General features: G+C 50.4%; 1 non-coding gene across 1 annotated transcript; it reads left to right on the forward strand.

The window, feature by feature from the left end:
* Positions 1 to 15,770: 15,770 nt before the first annotated feature.
* On the forward strand, positions 15,771 to 15,843 carry TRNAL-CAA (transfer RNA leucine (anticodon CAA)). The gene has a single exon. It is a non-coding gene; the product is annotated as a tRNA-Leu (tRNA).
* The last annotated feature ends 995 nt before the right edge of the window (positions 15,844 to 16,838 follow it).

Consider the following 16,838-nt stretch of genomic DNA (forward strand, 5'->3'; position numbering starts at 1 on the left):
TCTCACACACAATCGAAGAAGCAATCGCAGAGGCATTGAAAACATCCATCTGCTCGCTTACACGGTCAACAAGGCGAACAGACTTGGACATGGAACTGGAGAGGCTGCGTGCGGCACGCCGACAGGTGGAGAGGAGGTACCAGCGAACGAAGTCCGTCTTGGATCTGAGGGCTTCACGACGCATACAAAAGAAAGTCCAGCGTCGCATGGATAAATTGGAAGATAAGCGATGGAAAACGTTCTGTCAGTCGCTTGATCCCCGAAAATCGCTCTCGCACATATGGAGAGCGGTTAGGGGTCTTCGCTCATCTCCGCATCAAAGGAAACCTTTCGCTGCTCTGGCCCTCTACCAACTCCGCTCGGAACTTCAAGTGGCTGAAGAGTTCTGTGCACGGGTTGCTGGGTCCGTGGCCATCATTACTGACGTAGCATTGCATGACATCCCTGAGGCACGTGTACCAGAAATGAACGTGCTATTTTCACTCGAAGAGCTCGATGCTGCGTTGGCGACCTGCAGGCGTTCTTCGTCCCCAGGACCTGATGGCATCACGTATGCTGCCGTATGCCACCTTCGACATGACGCACGTGATGAGCTGCTCAACTACTACAATGAGTCTTGGCAGAACGGCGCCGTTCCTAAACAATGGAAATCGAGCCGCTTGATCCCCATTCTGAAGCCTGGAAAGTCTCTGCTTGAGATCTCATCATATCGTCCGATTGCGCTTTCGAGCTGCGTCGGCAAAGTGATGGAAAGAATGATCCTTGCTCGATTGGAATGATATCTAGAACGATTCAACATCTATCCGGACGCCATGACAGGCTTTCGTCGAGGTCGCACGTCCATCGACAACGTCATTGACATCGTAACATGGGTCCAAAATCAAAAAAGCCTCAAGCGCCTATCTGCGGCACTTTTTCTGGATATAAAAGAAGCATACGAACACGTCGCCCATGAGGCCATACTAAACTCACTTGAGGCTGTTGGAGTTGGTGGCCGGATGTATCAATGGATTCGGGACTATTTGAGTGAGAGGCGTTTTTTCTTACAGACCGAAGACGGCCCAACTTCAGACCATTACATCTGCCGTGGTGTGCCGCAGGGTGGAGTGTTGAGCCCTATTTTGTTCAGCCTCGTCCGGGTAGGACTAGCGGATTACCTACCGCAGACAGTACATGTCTCAATATACGCCGACGACATTTGCATCTGGGCCTCTGCGGTGACTCGCCCTCAGCTAACAGCCAGGCTTCAGCGGGTGGCAACCATGACGGCTTCTTATCTCCGAGAACAAGGCCTCAGTGTGTCTACTGAAAAATGCGCATTACTTGGTTTTACGCGGAAACAAATGTCATCGTATCCTGTTACCATCAATGGTCAAGCTGTATTCTATGTTAAGACGCATCGCTTTCTGGGCGTCATCATTGACCGCAAACTCTCGTGGAGCCCTCACTGCGTCTATCTGATGAAGAAGCTAACCGCCATTGCTCAAGTCTTCAAATTATATGCGGGAAAAACTGGGGTACACCAGTACATTCTATGTTGCAGCTGTACAGGGTTTTGTTTCTCGGACTCCTATGTTACAGCCTACCAGTATTGCCAAATGCATGCAAGACGAACTTTCGCGCCTTGGAGAGCATACAAGGTCAAGCCCTACGCACGTGTTTAGGGCTGCCTCGGTGCACCTCAACAGCAGCAACAATCGCCATCGCAGGAGACCATACAATCCAGACACATGTAGCTGTCGACTCTCTCAGAGCGCACATTCGCCATCTGTCAAGGATCCCCGACCATCATTTAACCTCCCTACCAGCCGAGATACCTCAAGCGACCTTTTCACGAGTGATTAGCGCTCATCAAGAGTACATACCGGCATCTTTTAAACCAGCGGCGAAGCCTTCCTCTCCCCTGTGGTGCCTGCGACAGCCTCAAGTGAATTTTGCTATTCCTGGAATTACAAAAAAGTCCAATCATCCATCGCCGGCTCTGAAGCAACTTACGCTCCTGTTACTGCACCAGACGTACCATGACCGCATACATATATATACCGACGGTTCGACCTCACCTACCAGCTCAACTGCCGCATTCGTCGTTCCAGCCAAGAACGTTACGGTTAAATTCAAATTGTCGCACACGACTACATCTACATCGGCAGAACTTGCAGCTCTCCATGCCACTATGATGTACATCACCGAAGAGCCAACAGAGAAATGGGTCGTATTTTGTGACTCTAAGGCAGCCCTTCCCAGCATCAAGTCCGCATTACGTCACAGAACTTACGAGCAAATGACATCTGAAATCAGGGAACTGCACCACCATGCTCTGGAAAGAGGACACCACATTATATCTCAGTGGATTCCTGCTCACTGTGGCATCGTCGGCAACAACCTAGCTGACGAGGCTGCCCAGTGTGCCCACGGAGATACCAAGACGCGTCCAACACCTTTGGCGAGGTCGGACGCTGCCAGAGAACTTCGCCAACTTGCGCGCAAGAAGTCCCAAGATCTCTGGATTTCAAGTGGCTTCAATTGCAAATTACGTAAACTGGACCCCCCGCTACGGCTACAACTGCCATCTAGCCTTTCCCGCGGCGAAGCAACCTTGTTGTGTCGCTTGTGGCTTTAGAGCGCACGATCGAAGAAAAACCCGTCTGTATTAAAATTAGAATGGAATCACTGCTTTTTTTTACTCATTTATTTCAGGAAAAAGTTCGTTAAATAGAGTTCGGCCAAGTTATTTTGGTTAATTCAGGTTGATGACAATATTGAATCCTATGTGTACCTTCCTAGGAATGGAAACTTCTTGGTTAGATTGGGAACTTCGTAACATCGGGTTTCGTTAGGTCGAGATATAACTGTATCCAGACAACTGCATCCTTCTTCTCTAATCAACGCGATTTCCGCAAATATTTTTCTTGCGATACGCAATTATTAGAATTTACCATTGACTTACACTTCAGCATGAATGCCAATAAACAAAATCATTGCATGTTTCTTGATTTTTCTAAATCCTTTGATCGCGTAGCTCATGGTCGACTAATATCCAAATTATGAGCCCTTAGACTAGACTCACTTGCATTAACTTGGATCCGGAATTGCCTTTTTCTCCATCAAGAGTTCAAAGTGGTTAAAAACTTTTCCTCCCCCTTTGCTATGCATCTTCCGATGTTCCTCAGGGAAGTGTAATAGGGCCCCTTAGATTTTTGATCTATATTAATGATCGACCGCTTAACATATCATCAGGCATGCGTTTATTTGCGGGTGATCGTATCATATATCGTACAATTACGGATGTCGAAGATCACGCTGCTCTGCAAAATGACCTTAACATTATTTCCCATTGGTGCAAAATCTGGCTTATGTACCTTAACCTATCCAAATGCAGGCTCATAACCTTCAGTCGCAAATGCAATAATTCCAACTTTACATATGTCTTAGATACTATACCTGTATCCCAACTTCCATCATATAAGTACCTAGGCGTGCATCTAACACATGATCGTTCCTGGGCCTTGCAAATCAGCACCATTTGCGCCAAGGCTTCCAGAACTTTGGGTTACTTACGTCGTAATTTAAGAAACTGCCAAACCAATGTCCGTAAACTCGCCTACCTAACATACGTCCGTCCTCAGCTCGAGCTCGCATTATCAATCTGGTCTCCTCATCAAAAATATCTAATTTCCATGATCGAAGCGATACAAAACCGTGCTGCTCGTTTCATCTCTCAAAAATACAGCCATCATCTCAGCCTAACTCAAATAAAACTAATAATACTCTCGAATCCTTAGACACCCGTCGTCCTGTCGCTATCGTTTGTTTGCTACACAAGTATATAAACTGCGCTTATCTTTCACTTCTACCCCTAGAATCCCCCTAGCGCATGTCCAATCGGTTAAACAACCATCGCTCTTTTAAACGCATCTACGGCCACACGCAAGCATTCAACTCATCGACACTGCCCAGAGCAATAACATTATTGAATGGTCTTCCCAACTAAATCGTTTCAGTAACCGATCACACATCGTTCCACAACCAAGTATATCAATTTTAGACATCTTAAATACTGTAACTATGTTTCGTTGTGATTACGTGGGGGTGCATTGTCGCCATTTTGTTCTTTTTTGAGCGTACCAGTTGCTGCCGTGCGCTTATTGCCTGCCCGTTGAACATGCTGTCTCCACCCGTTGTGAATCTTACATGCTTGAGTTATCGCGCCTTTGCAAACCATATCCTTTTTGTAACCATAGTGTCCTTGTGTCATGTTAACCTTTTTATTATGTGTACTATATAACCACATTGTATTGTTTGATACTAAGTTGCTCCTGTTGCACTTTTGATTCAATCGCCCCCTTACCCAACGTCCCTGACGGAACTTGAATAAATAAATGAATGAATAAATAAATAAATAAACTAAGGCACCAAAGGACGACACTACACTGCTCGTTTGCAGTTCAGCAAGACATCGCTTTGGACTTGGTTTTAGTCATTCAGTTAGTGAAAAGATAGGAATCGATAAAACTGTGAACACAGGGAGCACGCTGATTATTATTTTAATGAGCTAGCGACTGACTATTTTAAGAGGTCGTACTAAAAGGACGACAGCAGTGCCGTGCTCGCTCCAGGTGGTGGTTCCGTGATTCCGAGGCCACTTTTGGCGAGCAGCATGTCTCTCTGTTGGGACAGCGGACTGTGAGGCGGGCGATCATGTTAGTCACGAGAGGAACCACAGGTACAACTTGCAACGCCGGCAACTCTCGGCGACACAAGGGCCAGCTGCCGGATCCGGGAGTCGTGCCAAGTGCAAGCCAGCCATGGATGCAGATGGAGCAGAACACGTGGCGGAAGGGGCATCCCACACACCAGCTCCTGCGGAGGCCTGGGCTCGAATTCCTCCACGGAGTAGACGGCCAGCTCAACCGGCATATCGGCAAGCTGGGTCGCACTCCGGCTACAACGTGGCGCGGCCGGTGCTTGAAGAGCTAAATTGCCGAACCAGTCCCGTTCAGATGAACCCATTCTCCAGGTGCTTATACATGAATGGGAACTGCTAAACGCCGGGTTGTGGAAAGATCCGCGTATCCAATACTGCGATGTAGAGCGCAGCTTACGCGGCTCTTCGTAGCCGGCGTTCCGTAGTGAGGATGTGCTCCGGCGCTGGAGAGGCGCGCCCGGTCTTCGGACGGCTTGGCCAGTTGCGGGTGCTGGAGTGCACCGTTCGTTGGATACGCCTGGTCGAACCGAACATTACATGACGGAGCTCAGAAACGTTGCGGCCTGAAGCAGCTCTTCGTCTTCTAACCTCGCAGCTTGCAGCACGAGGCATGAGACACACGTGCCGGGGTGCGCGATGTATAAAAGGCGGCCGACGAAGATGGCGCTGGCTGCTAAAGTGCATTTTCTAAAAATACACACATGTTGGCGAATTACGTAGCACATCCCCTGGCGAGCGTAAGTTCCTGTAAGAGCCAGAGGAACACCAGAAGAGCCCCGTCATCACCGCCACAACCTGTTAGCGCTGGTAGCGCCGACGGCGAGAGTGCACCCTAGAAACGCGCCGTCGCTCGCGCCCTGCCTGAACTGTAACCCGAGTTAGAAGAGATTAAAAGTACGCTGTCGGGGTGCAATTAAAGAGAGCCTCCGCTTTCTCGAAGAGAATATGGCCCACGTACAGTCAACTCTCACGGCCCAAGGTAATCGGTTGGATACAGTCGAACATTATCTCGAAAACGTCGTAGCCTCTGCCATTGCCGCTGGTAAGCCGGGCACGCCACAACAACCGACTCCCAATCCACCCCCACACGCGACCCCTTTCCAGCCGTCGGGAGGCCGGGCCGACCCCCACAAGCATCAAGACTGCTAGGCTAGATGAAGTGTTCCGTATCTGGCAGCGGAACTGCAGGAGTTTCACTGCGCGTAAAGGCCTCCCTGCAGCAGTACCTAGGCAGCCACGACGCCAAACCCCACGTATCCCTCCTGCAAGGAACTCTCACACGCACAGCCACTTTCAGCGGTTACCAGTGGTTACGAGGCCTCGCGGAAGGACGTGGTACCGCCACGCTGGTCTCTAAAAAGCTCACCGACCTCGCGCACGATCTCGGCACGTCCGAGGTGGACAACGTGATGACGGAGATTCTCCCAAGCGACGCGTCCCGACAAAGTGTGTACATGCTCAACGTGTACATCAGCCCAAGACAAAAGAGTCAACGTTTCCGACGCCTATTCCTGAGAGCCATCCGTCTTGCAGGCTCAAACCCACTCGGTATGGCTGGCGACTTTAACGATGCGCATCCCACCTGGGATTACGTGTATGACACCACCAAGGGTACTGCGCTGTGGCAGCATGCGAACGACCTGTATCTCACCCTAGTAACGGACAAAGTGTTCCCTAACCGCATCGGCACGTCCACATACAGCGACACCACTCAGGATCTCTGCTTCTTAAAGAACACAGCTGATGCCCGCTGGTCCAATCTTGCGGAGGATCTTCGCAGCGACCATCTCATACTGGCCGTGCACCTACCCACCATCGTCAGGAAGCCCATGTCATACACGTGGCTCGACTGGGATCTCTTTCGCAAGACTCGCGCCTCACGACTCCCTCCCGACACTGCCGCGAACCTCGAGACGTGGATGGCTCAGCACAAGGCCGACTTCAGTAAGGTCACAAAAACATTCAGCACGGATACGCCAACCCAGAAGATGGACAGCCACCTCGCCCACTTCCACGAGGCCGAACAGTCCCTACTGACACGATGGAATAGCCAGCGTTTCAACTGCAGGCTCCGCAAACGCATTGCAGTACTGAACAAGACCATAACGGAACACTGCAGCACCCTATCCAAACAGCAATGGGACGAGGTCTGTAACTCGGTCTGCGGACAGGTCCGCAACGGGAAGACGTGGAACCTCCTCAAACACCTGCTCGACGAGAACAACTCCCGCCCGAACAAGCGCCACTCGTTCACCAAAGTCCTCCACCAGGCCAAAGGCACCGCTTCCCCGGATGACGTCGTCAATATCGTTGTGCATGAGTACCTGCGGATACCCAGAGGCCCGCTGACCCAACATCCCTATGACACAGGCACCGACAACACCCCCCTCGACGCAGAATTTTCCGTCGAAAGGTACGCCGGGCTTCCCACGAACTGAACGGCCGTTCCGCCCCAGGCTCCGATGGCATAACCAGCGAGCTCCTGCGAAACTTAAGACTTATGGGGATAGGGCGAGTCACCTGACGCCTGGAAACTCGCCCAGACGATCCTCATTCCAAAACCGGGCAAGGCACCTGGCGTCGACAACCTTCGCCCCATGTCACTCACGTCGTGCGTGGGTAAGGTGGCCGAGCATTTCGTATTCAAGAGTCGGCCTGTATCTCGAAGACCAAGATTGTTTCACGCACCATATGATCGGCTTCCGACCCGGGCTCTCGACGCAGGACACGATGCTTCGCCTGAAACACCAGATTATAGATGCCGGGGCCACTTGCGGCACCCGCGCCATACTCGGCCTCGACCTGGAGAAGGCGTTCCACAACATCGAGCACTCGGCCATATTTAAGGCGATCCCAGAACTAGGGTTCGGGCGCCGGTTCTACGAGTTCGTCCGCTCCTTCCTAAGCCGTCGCAAGGCCATGCTCCGTGACGGAGACCTCACGTCGGAAGAAGTCGAGCTCGGACAGCGTGGCACCCACCCAGGGCTCCGTCCTCTCACCTACGTTGTTCAACCTGGTGATGATCGGGCTCTCCGAACCCCTCTCGAAGATACAAGGCCTCAGCCATACGTTATACGCGGACGAAATCACCATCTGGTGCTCCTAAGGGTCGGACGGCTTCATCGAATCCCCTTGCAGGAGGCAGTCGAAACCGCGAGTCATAACTCAGGCACACGGGCCTCAAGTGCTCCTCCGCGAAATCGGAGCTGCTGTTGTAATGTCCAAAACGACAAAGGAAAAGGCCTAAGGCGTGGAGCGCAACATCATCCTCCACACCAGAGACAGTCGCCCAATCCCCAGGGCCGACTCCATCCGAGTACTGGGAATGATAATCGAGGCGGGCGGATCAAACATCCAAGCGGTCCACAAACTGACAACAAAGACGGACAACACGATACGACTCGTGCGCAGAGTGGCCAACTGTCACCACGGCCTCAAGAAGACAATCTGTTGCGCCTCGTACACGCGTTCGTCCTATGTCCCTTTACGTACGTCGCAGCAATGCACAAGTTGAAACAATCGGAGCGTGGCAAGCTCAATACACCCATCCTAAAGGTAGTTAACCGGCCCTCGGGCTCCCCATCACCATGCCGACGTAGCGACTCCTCGAGCTCGGGGTGCACAATACGCTCGAAGAAATCGCTGAGGCTCAGGAGAGAGCGCAGATAATACGACTGACGATGACCAAGACGGGCCGTCACATCTCACGGGCCGTCACGGGCCGTCACACCGAACACCCAGGATCCACCGTTGTTTACGCCGGCACCCCGCGAGCTCCGCGACCTGATCACGATCGCACCCATTCCGCGAAACGTACGTCCAGAACATAATCGAGGCAGGCGTTTAGCCCGGTCAACCGCATTCCTGAAACGCACAAACAAGAGAGCGACGACGTCGATTTCGTGGACGCCGCCGCCTACCGATGCAACCGAGCCTTCGCCGCGGTAGCGGTCTCGTCCTCGCAGCGGAACGTAAACGCCGCCACGGTGCTCGCACGCAACCCCAAGGTGGCTGAGCAAATGGCCATAGCTCTGGCAATGCTCGACGACAAGCTAAAGACAACATTCAGCGACTCGAGACCGCCCATCAAAGCGTTCGAAAGAGGAGTCGTCTCCGACCAGGTGTTTCGCGTCCTCCGCTGCGCTGATCCGAGCACCCTCAAACACCACACGGTCATCTGGTTTCCTGCCCACCTGGGTTGGATTCCGGGCGCCCCGCCCAAGCTCAACGAGACAGCCCACGACGCAGCGCGCGCGCTTAGCGACCGCGCCGTCACCCCCGGGCAACCGCATCTCGATGAGTTGGAGGCGAATACGGACGCCGCTGTAACGTACAACGAAACCACTAAAGACTTCTGCGTGGGACGACGCCTCTTTCCGCCCCCGCACCCCAAACTAAACAGGCTGCAGGCGCTAACGCTACGCCGCTTGTTACAAACACATACCTATCCCAACCCCGCCACGCTACACATCATCTACGCTGACATCTACCCCGACGATGCGTGCCACTCGTGCGGGGTCACGGCGACACTCGCACACGTGCTCTGGGAGTATAGAAACGCTTCGCGTGACTCTACCTCCGACAAGTGGGAGAAGACCCTACGAAGCGCGCCCCCAAATGACCAGCAATGGGCCATCCAGCATGCAGCTCGCGCAGCGGACGCCAGGTACTCCCTGTCGGTCCCTGCGAGGGAGACGCCCACTGCTCGCTGACGTGCTTCCTGCAGGACCTTTATTAAAAGTTTGCCCAATCCAAACCAAAGCAACAGAAGGGCCACCTCGTGACTGCTGCGTTGTGTACCACCAACGGATTATTCTTGGCACATCAGGGTTCAAAATTAATGTACTGAATAGAAGAAGCGAGGAATGTTGACTACTATGCCAACTTTTTGTTTTGCTCACGAGGTGAAACTGAGAAATCCGCTTGGCTATCGACACCAGCCGTCTGGGCGCCGTCGGCAGAACTTCTTTCTTCCGAAATATCTACACCTACGTGTCCCTCGAGTCAAACGCGCCTCTTTTGTCTCACTAATCAACGTCCTAGGCTGCAGCCACTGAATCCTTCATTGATTACACCCTCCTCAATTTTCGAAATACATATGCCCTTGGGTACCATCAACGCCTTAGCAACAATCGCATGGCACGCCTTACACACAGTTGACGACACTCGAGCAAAACCGAAGCCACGCGCGTTGCCCGCCTGAAGCCTTACAACCCACGAGCGACTGCCTGACTTGCCCGGCAGGCTTCGTCTGCCAACGGGCAAATGTCACGAGGTCTCGTCACAAGGGCTAGAAGGAGCGCGAATGACAAAAAAAAATTATGCAGATCCCACGCAGTGTGGGAATTGATGTAAGCGAAGCTTTCCGTCCTGGATGCTTTGATTGACGATAATTAGTGGAGATGTTGACCGCTAAAGCTTAAAGGGCCCCTGAAACGGTTCGGACAAATTTTGTAGACGCGTAAGGTACAGCTTAAGTAGAACATTCGCACCACAATTTAAGTGAAGCGTTACGTATTAATGGAGCTACAAGTGATTGCAAGTTACCCTCCTCCCTAGCCATGCTTTTCCTCCTCAACTCGTTCGACGAGCGATCTGGGCTAAATTCCGCCTTCACTGGTGCTGCTTCACGATGCGACGTCACATCGTCCACTTCCGGTTGTTTTGGAGCCCGCCCCCGCCCGCGCGAAATCTCTCCGCTAGCCGCTTGGCCGTCGACCCCAAGCGAGAGCTATCGAGGCAGCGTGCGTTGCGAGCATTCTGTCGCAGCGCCGAATGTGTCTGGTATTCCGGTAACCACACACTAGCTGAACATTTCGACGGAATGGTGGAGGCATAAACTCAAGCTGATGAAGGAACTTTAGCGTAGACGTACGTGAGCTGCCTGACCGATCTCCACGGTCCAGCCATCCGTTGGCGCAGAGCTTAATCAGCCAAAGAAATAGCTAATATTGCTCTTACCAAGGGTAAAACATTTAAAACGTTACCAAAAACAATGCGTGAACGATTACACTCCTGCGAAAAATTTACACCAGCAGCAAAGAAGAAAACATTTTGTTACTGCTACTGTGTCTGGTTGAGCTCTATGCCACCAGGTGGCTGCACCATGCAGACCATTCACATTTGCGCTTCTGCTCGTCCCGTGAAACGACACGCAAGGGGACACGGCCAGGCCCTGTCCCCTTGCGCTTGCGTTTACCCTAATACCGGACTCGCGAAACGCTATTGCGTTAGTGATCTTCCGGTGTAAAGTGACGGCGGCAATTGCGCAAAGCCTGGCGCCGACTGGATAGCGGAAGTCCGATGAACTGCAGCCAGTCCGCTCGTCTACTGGCTTGCAGAGGGACAGAATGTCGCAGCTTGACATATTGCCAGTCGCTACGTTTGCAGTTCACAACGCAACAAAGTCGAATCATAGCGCTCGCGAAAAGGCAGACTGACACTGACGGCGGAGCTGTCGTCAAAGACGGAGCACGTTGTAACATAAGCAGACGACACTTGCTGTGTGCCGGAAGTGCTTAAGTGTATTGAAATATTGTTCTAAACTGTGCATTCCCGTTATGTTACTTTCTTCTTATAAAAACAAATTAACTAACATTCCGACTCTTACGAACATCATTTGTTTACCATAAAGTTGGTAAAATTATCGATCACACGCCCTAGTCAGCCAATCGGATAGCTCGCCACACTGACGTCATATGGGTGATTTGCGTTATATGGGTAGGGGCGGTTTAAAATTCCGCCGCGAAGTGTGCTGTGATCGGCAGTGATGTGCATTTTTAAAGCCTTATAATAAATTACACTCTTTACGCAGGGCACTTCGATGCGTCAATTAATGATCAGAAGGACCTACTCTAACGACTCTGTACGTTTGTAGAAAATCCTCAAAATCGTTTCAGGGTCCCTTTAATTTCTTCAACGTTTAGGTTAATACGAGAGCGGTGTGTTGATGTTAAACGTTACCTTGCGTGCACCACTGCTGTTTGACTACGTAGTACACAGAACAAAGACGGAGAGGTGTTTGTTTGAGGCTTTGTTCTGCGCCATATTTTATAGCCTCTGAGAGGGTTGAGCGTTGTCATTGCCTCACGTGGCACATTGCATTGTGGCTGAAGTATTAAACTGGAACTGGATTATGGGACTTGTACGTGTCAAAACCAGACTCAGATTATGAGGCAAGCCGTAATGGCGGACTCCGGATTAATTTTGACACCGTGATGTCCTTTAACGTGTCCCAAAATTTAAGTGCACGTGCGTTTTGTATTTCGCCCCTGTCGAAATGTGGCTGCCGCGATTGGGATCAGATCCATGACCTCTAGCAATGCCATAGCCGCAAAGCTAACGGCGCCGGCACAGAATTGTTGATTTGATTGTCAACCGCTTCCGTAGTGTCTCCTGCACCCTGCGGTGCGCTTTCATTAATGCGGCTCTGCTGCTGCGCGCGCCGCATAAGTTGCCCACTTGACATATTTGCAGGAGGTTTATTTTTCAGAAACAGCAGCAACGTACTGTACCGTACCTTGAACTTAAGCTTATCTTGTGTCTCCGCAACCACTGTCGTATAGTAGAGGGGTTTAGTGGGTAATAGTGGGTTAGTCCTATCTGCGTCCCCTCTGGCCATGCACGTTAGTAGAAAGGGAAGCGCTGCAGTTTCTGCAATGCTTCTGGATGGAGTCACGGATAAAATACAGCTGTCAAGCGGCCAAAGGGGCGACGGCCAGGGGGCCGCAGAGGATATTGTGCACGTTCGGCGCGGTGGGGGGAAAATGACTTTCCCCCGTCGCCTTTCCTCTCCTACTCGCGCCTCTGAAGGTGTGCGCGACAGCAGCAGCCACAGCAGCCCACAGTAGCAGCAGCAGCAGCAGCAGCAGTGGAGAAATCGAAGGAAGAGGCAAATAAAGCTTCACTTGAAAAGACGGAGGGTGTAGAAAGGGGACGACGACGTTCGGTGGGCTACATTTGGACTGCTCCCGGAAAAACGCCAACCGTGTCCTTTGATCTGCCTTGCATATTTAAGTAAACGGTTCGCGCGTAACAATATAATCCATCGTGGAATAACGTTTTTATTCATTTGCTGATTACCTGGCTTCGAGCCATGCCCATTACACAAAACTAATTTGATTTGACAAAAAAGTTATCAACATTAACAGATGGCGTTCCATTCGCTATACCAAAATACACAAAGAAGTATGTAAACATTGTAACAGAGACTGTTCGCTCTCAGAGCAGTGCTAGAAAGTTATATTGCGATATTATTTATGTTCCGGTTTTGCATTACCTGACTCATTCTTGACCGATCCTCTTTGGCGAGTGGAAGTTATTGTAGGTTGTAGGGATATTGAAAAACCCCGTCCAACTCAGTAGGTTGCTTAGCTAGCGGTGTCGCTTTTTTTTTTTTGCCACAAGTAGCGTCCCAAAAACTAGTTTCATCCATTGTTTATTTAAAGAGCCCGGTATTTTATCTTCAGAAAAGAAGTTGAGGGCCACTGAGCTTCCACTGGGAACATCATTCCTCTAAATTTCAATAACTTTTTAACATATTGTCAGTGATTCAGTTCCATAAACCACAACCTTCATTGCAAACTAAGAACGGTAATTTTTGACGCCAATCTTACCCGTAGGAGGGTCGCACAACACGGGCCAAATACGAGAGAGAGAGAGAGAGAGAGAGAAACATCTCTATTGAGTCGAGCTCGACATATTCTTAGACGCTGTCGATGGAAGTGGTTCCCTCTTCACGGGACCCTTATGCTTCCCTAGCCGCCTGGCCCCTGGAGGTCAGTACGAGCTGGTCTTCCAGGGCGGGGCTGGTTAGCAAGGTCTCCCATCGCTCGGTAAGGGTGGATGAGGGATGCGGTAGGGTAGTGGGGCAGGTAAGAGGTGGGGGGACTGCCTTGACAAAATCGAATACTCAGTGACGTGTTGGAGCGTGCCTAATTGAGGCTTGCAAAAATTACATTCCTTCTCGTACCTTTCCGGGTACGTCTTGTTTTGAAGGTATGGATGCGGGAAGGATCCTGCCTACTATCTGCCTGTAGATCGCTTGCTATTCTCGGCTAAGCGATTTGTGAGGATCGGGGTAACGGCGCCTCTCCGTCTTGTAATGGTACCCTCCAGAGTTATTGTGCATCTCAATGCGACCAGGCTCCTTGGCGACTTCTGAACTCTCTATAAAAAGTGACATCGCTACCCGTTTGTAGGTCATTTTTTTAGCGAGGCACAATACCATGCTTTTTTTGTATGTTTTACATTCTACTGTAATCCGTGCGACCTGCGTGTTTTATTCTGTTCGTGCGTTACTATTCTGTTCGTGCTGGGTCACTCTATACTTTGTTGTTGTTTTAGTCAAGTCCAGGTGACTTCTCATCTTTCTCTTTCTTTAGTTTTACTTCATTTTCATTCTATGATGGCGCATACCTACTGCGCGGGTTTGGCAAATATTCATATGGTATACGGAAATTGCAATTAGTGCATATATTATTGAAACTTATCAGGAAGAAATCAATAAGAAATAGACGTATCAAAAGGTAAGATTATCTCTCCGAAACAGCTATAAATTCCTCAAATCCTCTTCTTCCCCTCTTAAACTTCTTTTTCTGTTCCCTCCTGCCTAAAGAGTACGCAGGCGTTTTCACCTCTAGATGGCTGTTGCCAGCCGTCTCCATAAATATTTCCTTCTGTGTGCAATGTATTTGTGTTTTTACATCGATAATTATAGTAATTGTAATATCTATAATAATGACAGTAATAAGAATAATCCCCTGAAGTAGAGGCAACTGCTCAAGATATTTCCTAGAATGTGTTCCATGCGCGTGGACAGAGGAAGATGAAGAGCGCAGCAGCCAGCTCTCTCGTGCACTGCGCATCCGGCTCCGTTCTGCGGAACCAGCAGCTGGGCTTCTTCGTTCCGCAGTGCCTCATCTAAATTACCCGGCGAGACTTTAGGGCCCGGCAAGTGGGAAAACCTGCTCGGCAGCCGAGTCGCTGTCAACGGCGATCTGTACTCTAGCGAGGCCTCGTGTTTAATCGTGATGCAACGGCGTCAGTCCGATTCCAGCAACTTGCACCAGGATACAACGATGACTGGCCACGGATTTCGACACGCAGCTCAGCAAGACGACACGTGCGGCGGCACTCAGGGACCAGCAACAGTGTCCGCACACGGCTACTGGCGGGCTCAATTTTCTGGCCGGTGCACGAAGCGCGGATGGCGTCCCGGGATCCTGCCTTCTCGCGGCTGCCCCGTTTCGACGTTCCTTTGGTCCAGGCACGGTTGGCCACGCGCCTTTGTCAACGGAACCGCGGACAGGTGAATATTCGTACAAGTTCTCTAACCGAAACGATATAGTGTTTCTGATCGAGGTAGCCGGAAAGTATAGGGTTCATGCAGTGCTCCGGCGAAAGCTCGCACTCATCTCGGTGGCAGCATAGGCCAAGGGCCGCGGGGCACCGTCGCGCGAGCGCGATTTTAGGGTTATTTCGAGTACTTCCTCTCACTCAGTGGTAATCTTAATATAAACCTGCGTGTTCTTTGTACTCTGGTTGCGCAGGATCCTTAAGCTTGTTCAGGCATGGCCACGTTGATATTTACTTAAGTACGTAACATCTACTGCAGAAAGACAAACGCAACAGCACCCGTTATGTGCTTTTATTACTTGGGTGTGTTCTTCTTGTGCTTGAATTATTGGATTGCCTGTTTCCATTAATTTATCGTTTCTTCATTTCATTTATTAAGCACAAGTAATTTCCCCTATGTTGTCCTTGGTGTCAGTGTTTGTTGGCTTCTTATGATATGACTAATAAAAATCGGGCCCCTCGGTTAACCCCCTTTCTTCTCGTTTATTTCAAAACGAGGGTCTCGAATCCGGCAACATTGATGCCTTCAGGTAGCATATGTGGGTTTATTGACCAGTTGCCTTCACCCAAAAAGATCACGTTCTCGGGACGCCTGCGGCAAGAAGGACGTTCCACGTCCGCCGCCAAGGTCTGAGTGGTGGCGCTGGCTAACACTCCCAGGGTTCTACTAGGACACATAAATACCCAAGAAAGTGGATGGTGAAACAGCGCCGCGGTAGCTCAATTGGTAGAGCATCGCACGCAAAATGCGAAGGTTGTGGGTTCGGTTCCCACCTGCGGCAAGTTGTTTTTTCATCCACTCTAATTTCCATTAATTTATCATTTCTTCATTTCATTTATTAAGCACAAGTAATTTCCCCTATGTTTTCCTTGGTGTCAGTGTATGTTGGCTTCTTATGATATGACTAATAAAAATCGAGCCCCTCGGTTAACCCCCTTTCTTCTCGTTTATTTCATAACAAGGGTCTCGAATCCGGCAACATTGATGCCTTCAGGTAGCATATGTGGGTTTATTGACCAGTTGCCTTCGTCCAAACAGATCACGTTCACGTGACGCCTGCGGCAAGAAGGACGTTCCACGTCCGCCGCCAAGGTCTGTGAGTGGTGGCGCTGGCTAACGCTCCCCGAGTTCTGCTGGGACACATAAATACCCAAAAAAATGGATGGGGAAACAGCGCCGCGGTAGCTCAATTGGTAGAGCATCGCACGCGAAATGCGGAGGTTGTGGAATCGGTTCCCACCGGCGGCAAGCTGTTTTTTCTTCCACTTTAATTTCCATTAATTTATCGTTTCTTCATTTCATTTATTAAGCACAAGTAATTTCCCCTATGTTGTCCTTGGTGTCAGTGTTTGTTGGCTTCTTATGATATGGATTGCCTGTAATATTTTCAAGCAACAGCAGCCGAGGAAGCACGGGCCTTTTTCTTGTACCCCGAGTGTTTACCACTAGCAGGTTGCTTTCGCTAATAAAACGTCGAAAATCATGGTTGGCTGATATCTGCTGTTGAGAACACTTCTAGCGTAATGACAATTTTTGCAATATAGCTACCAGGAACTAAGTGCATGTTTTACGATTAAAGGCTTTGATTGGATATATATAAAAACAAGATACGCGGACATCGAAGCACTTCGTGTGAGTTGTGAATGCGAATGCATAAATGCACAACCAATCACCGCTGAGTGGCCCTTCGAGTGATAAGCTCTTCGCGGTCAAGTGAGCGACGCTCGGCCAACGCCTCCTAGATAGCACAAGGCTGGTGCACTTCGATGCATGACG

This window comes from Dermacentor andersoni, chromosome 1 (genome assembly GCF_023375885.2).
Source record: "Dermacentor andersoni chromosome 1, qqDerAnde1_hic_scaffold, whole genome shotgun sequence".
In the NCBI taxonomy this organism is placed as follows: Eukaryota; Metazoa; Arthropoda; class Arachnida; order Ixodida; family Ixodidae; genus Dermacentor; species Dermacentor andersoni.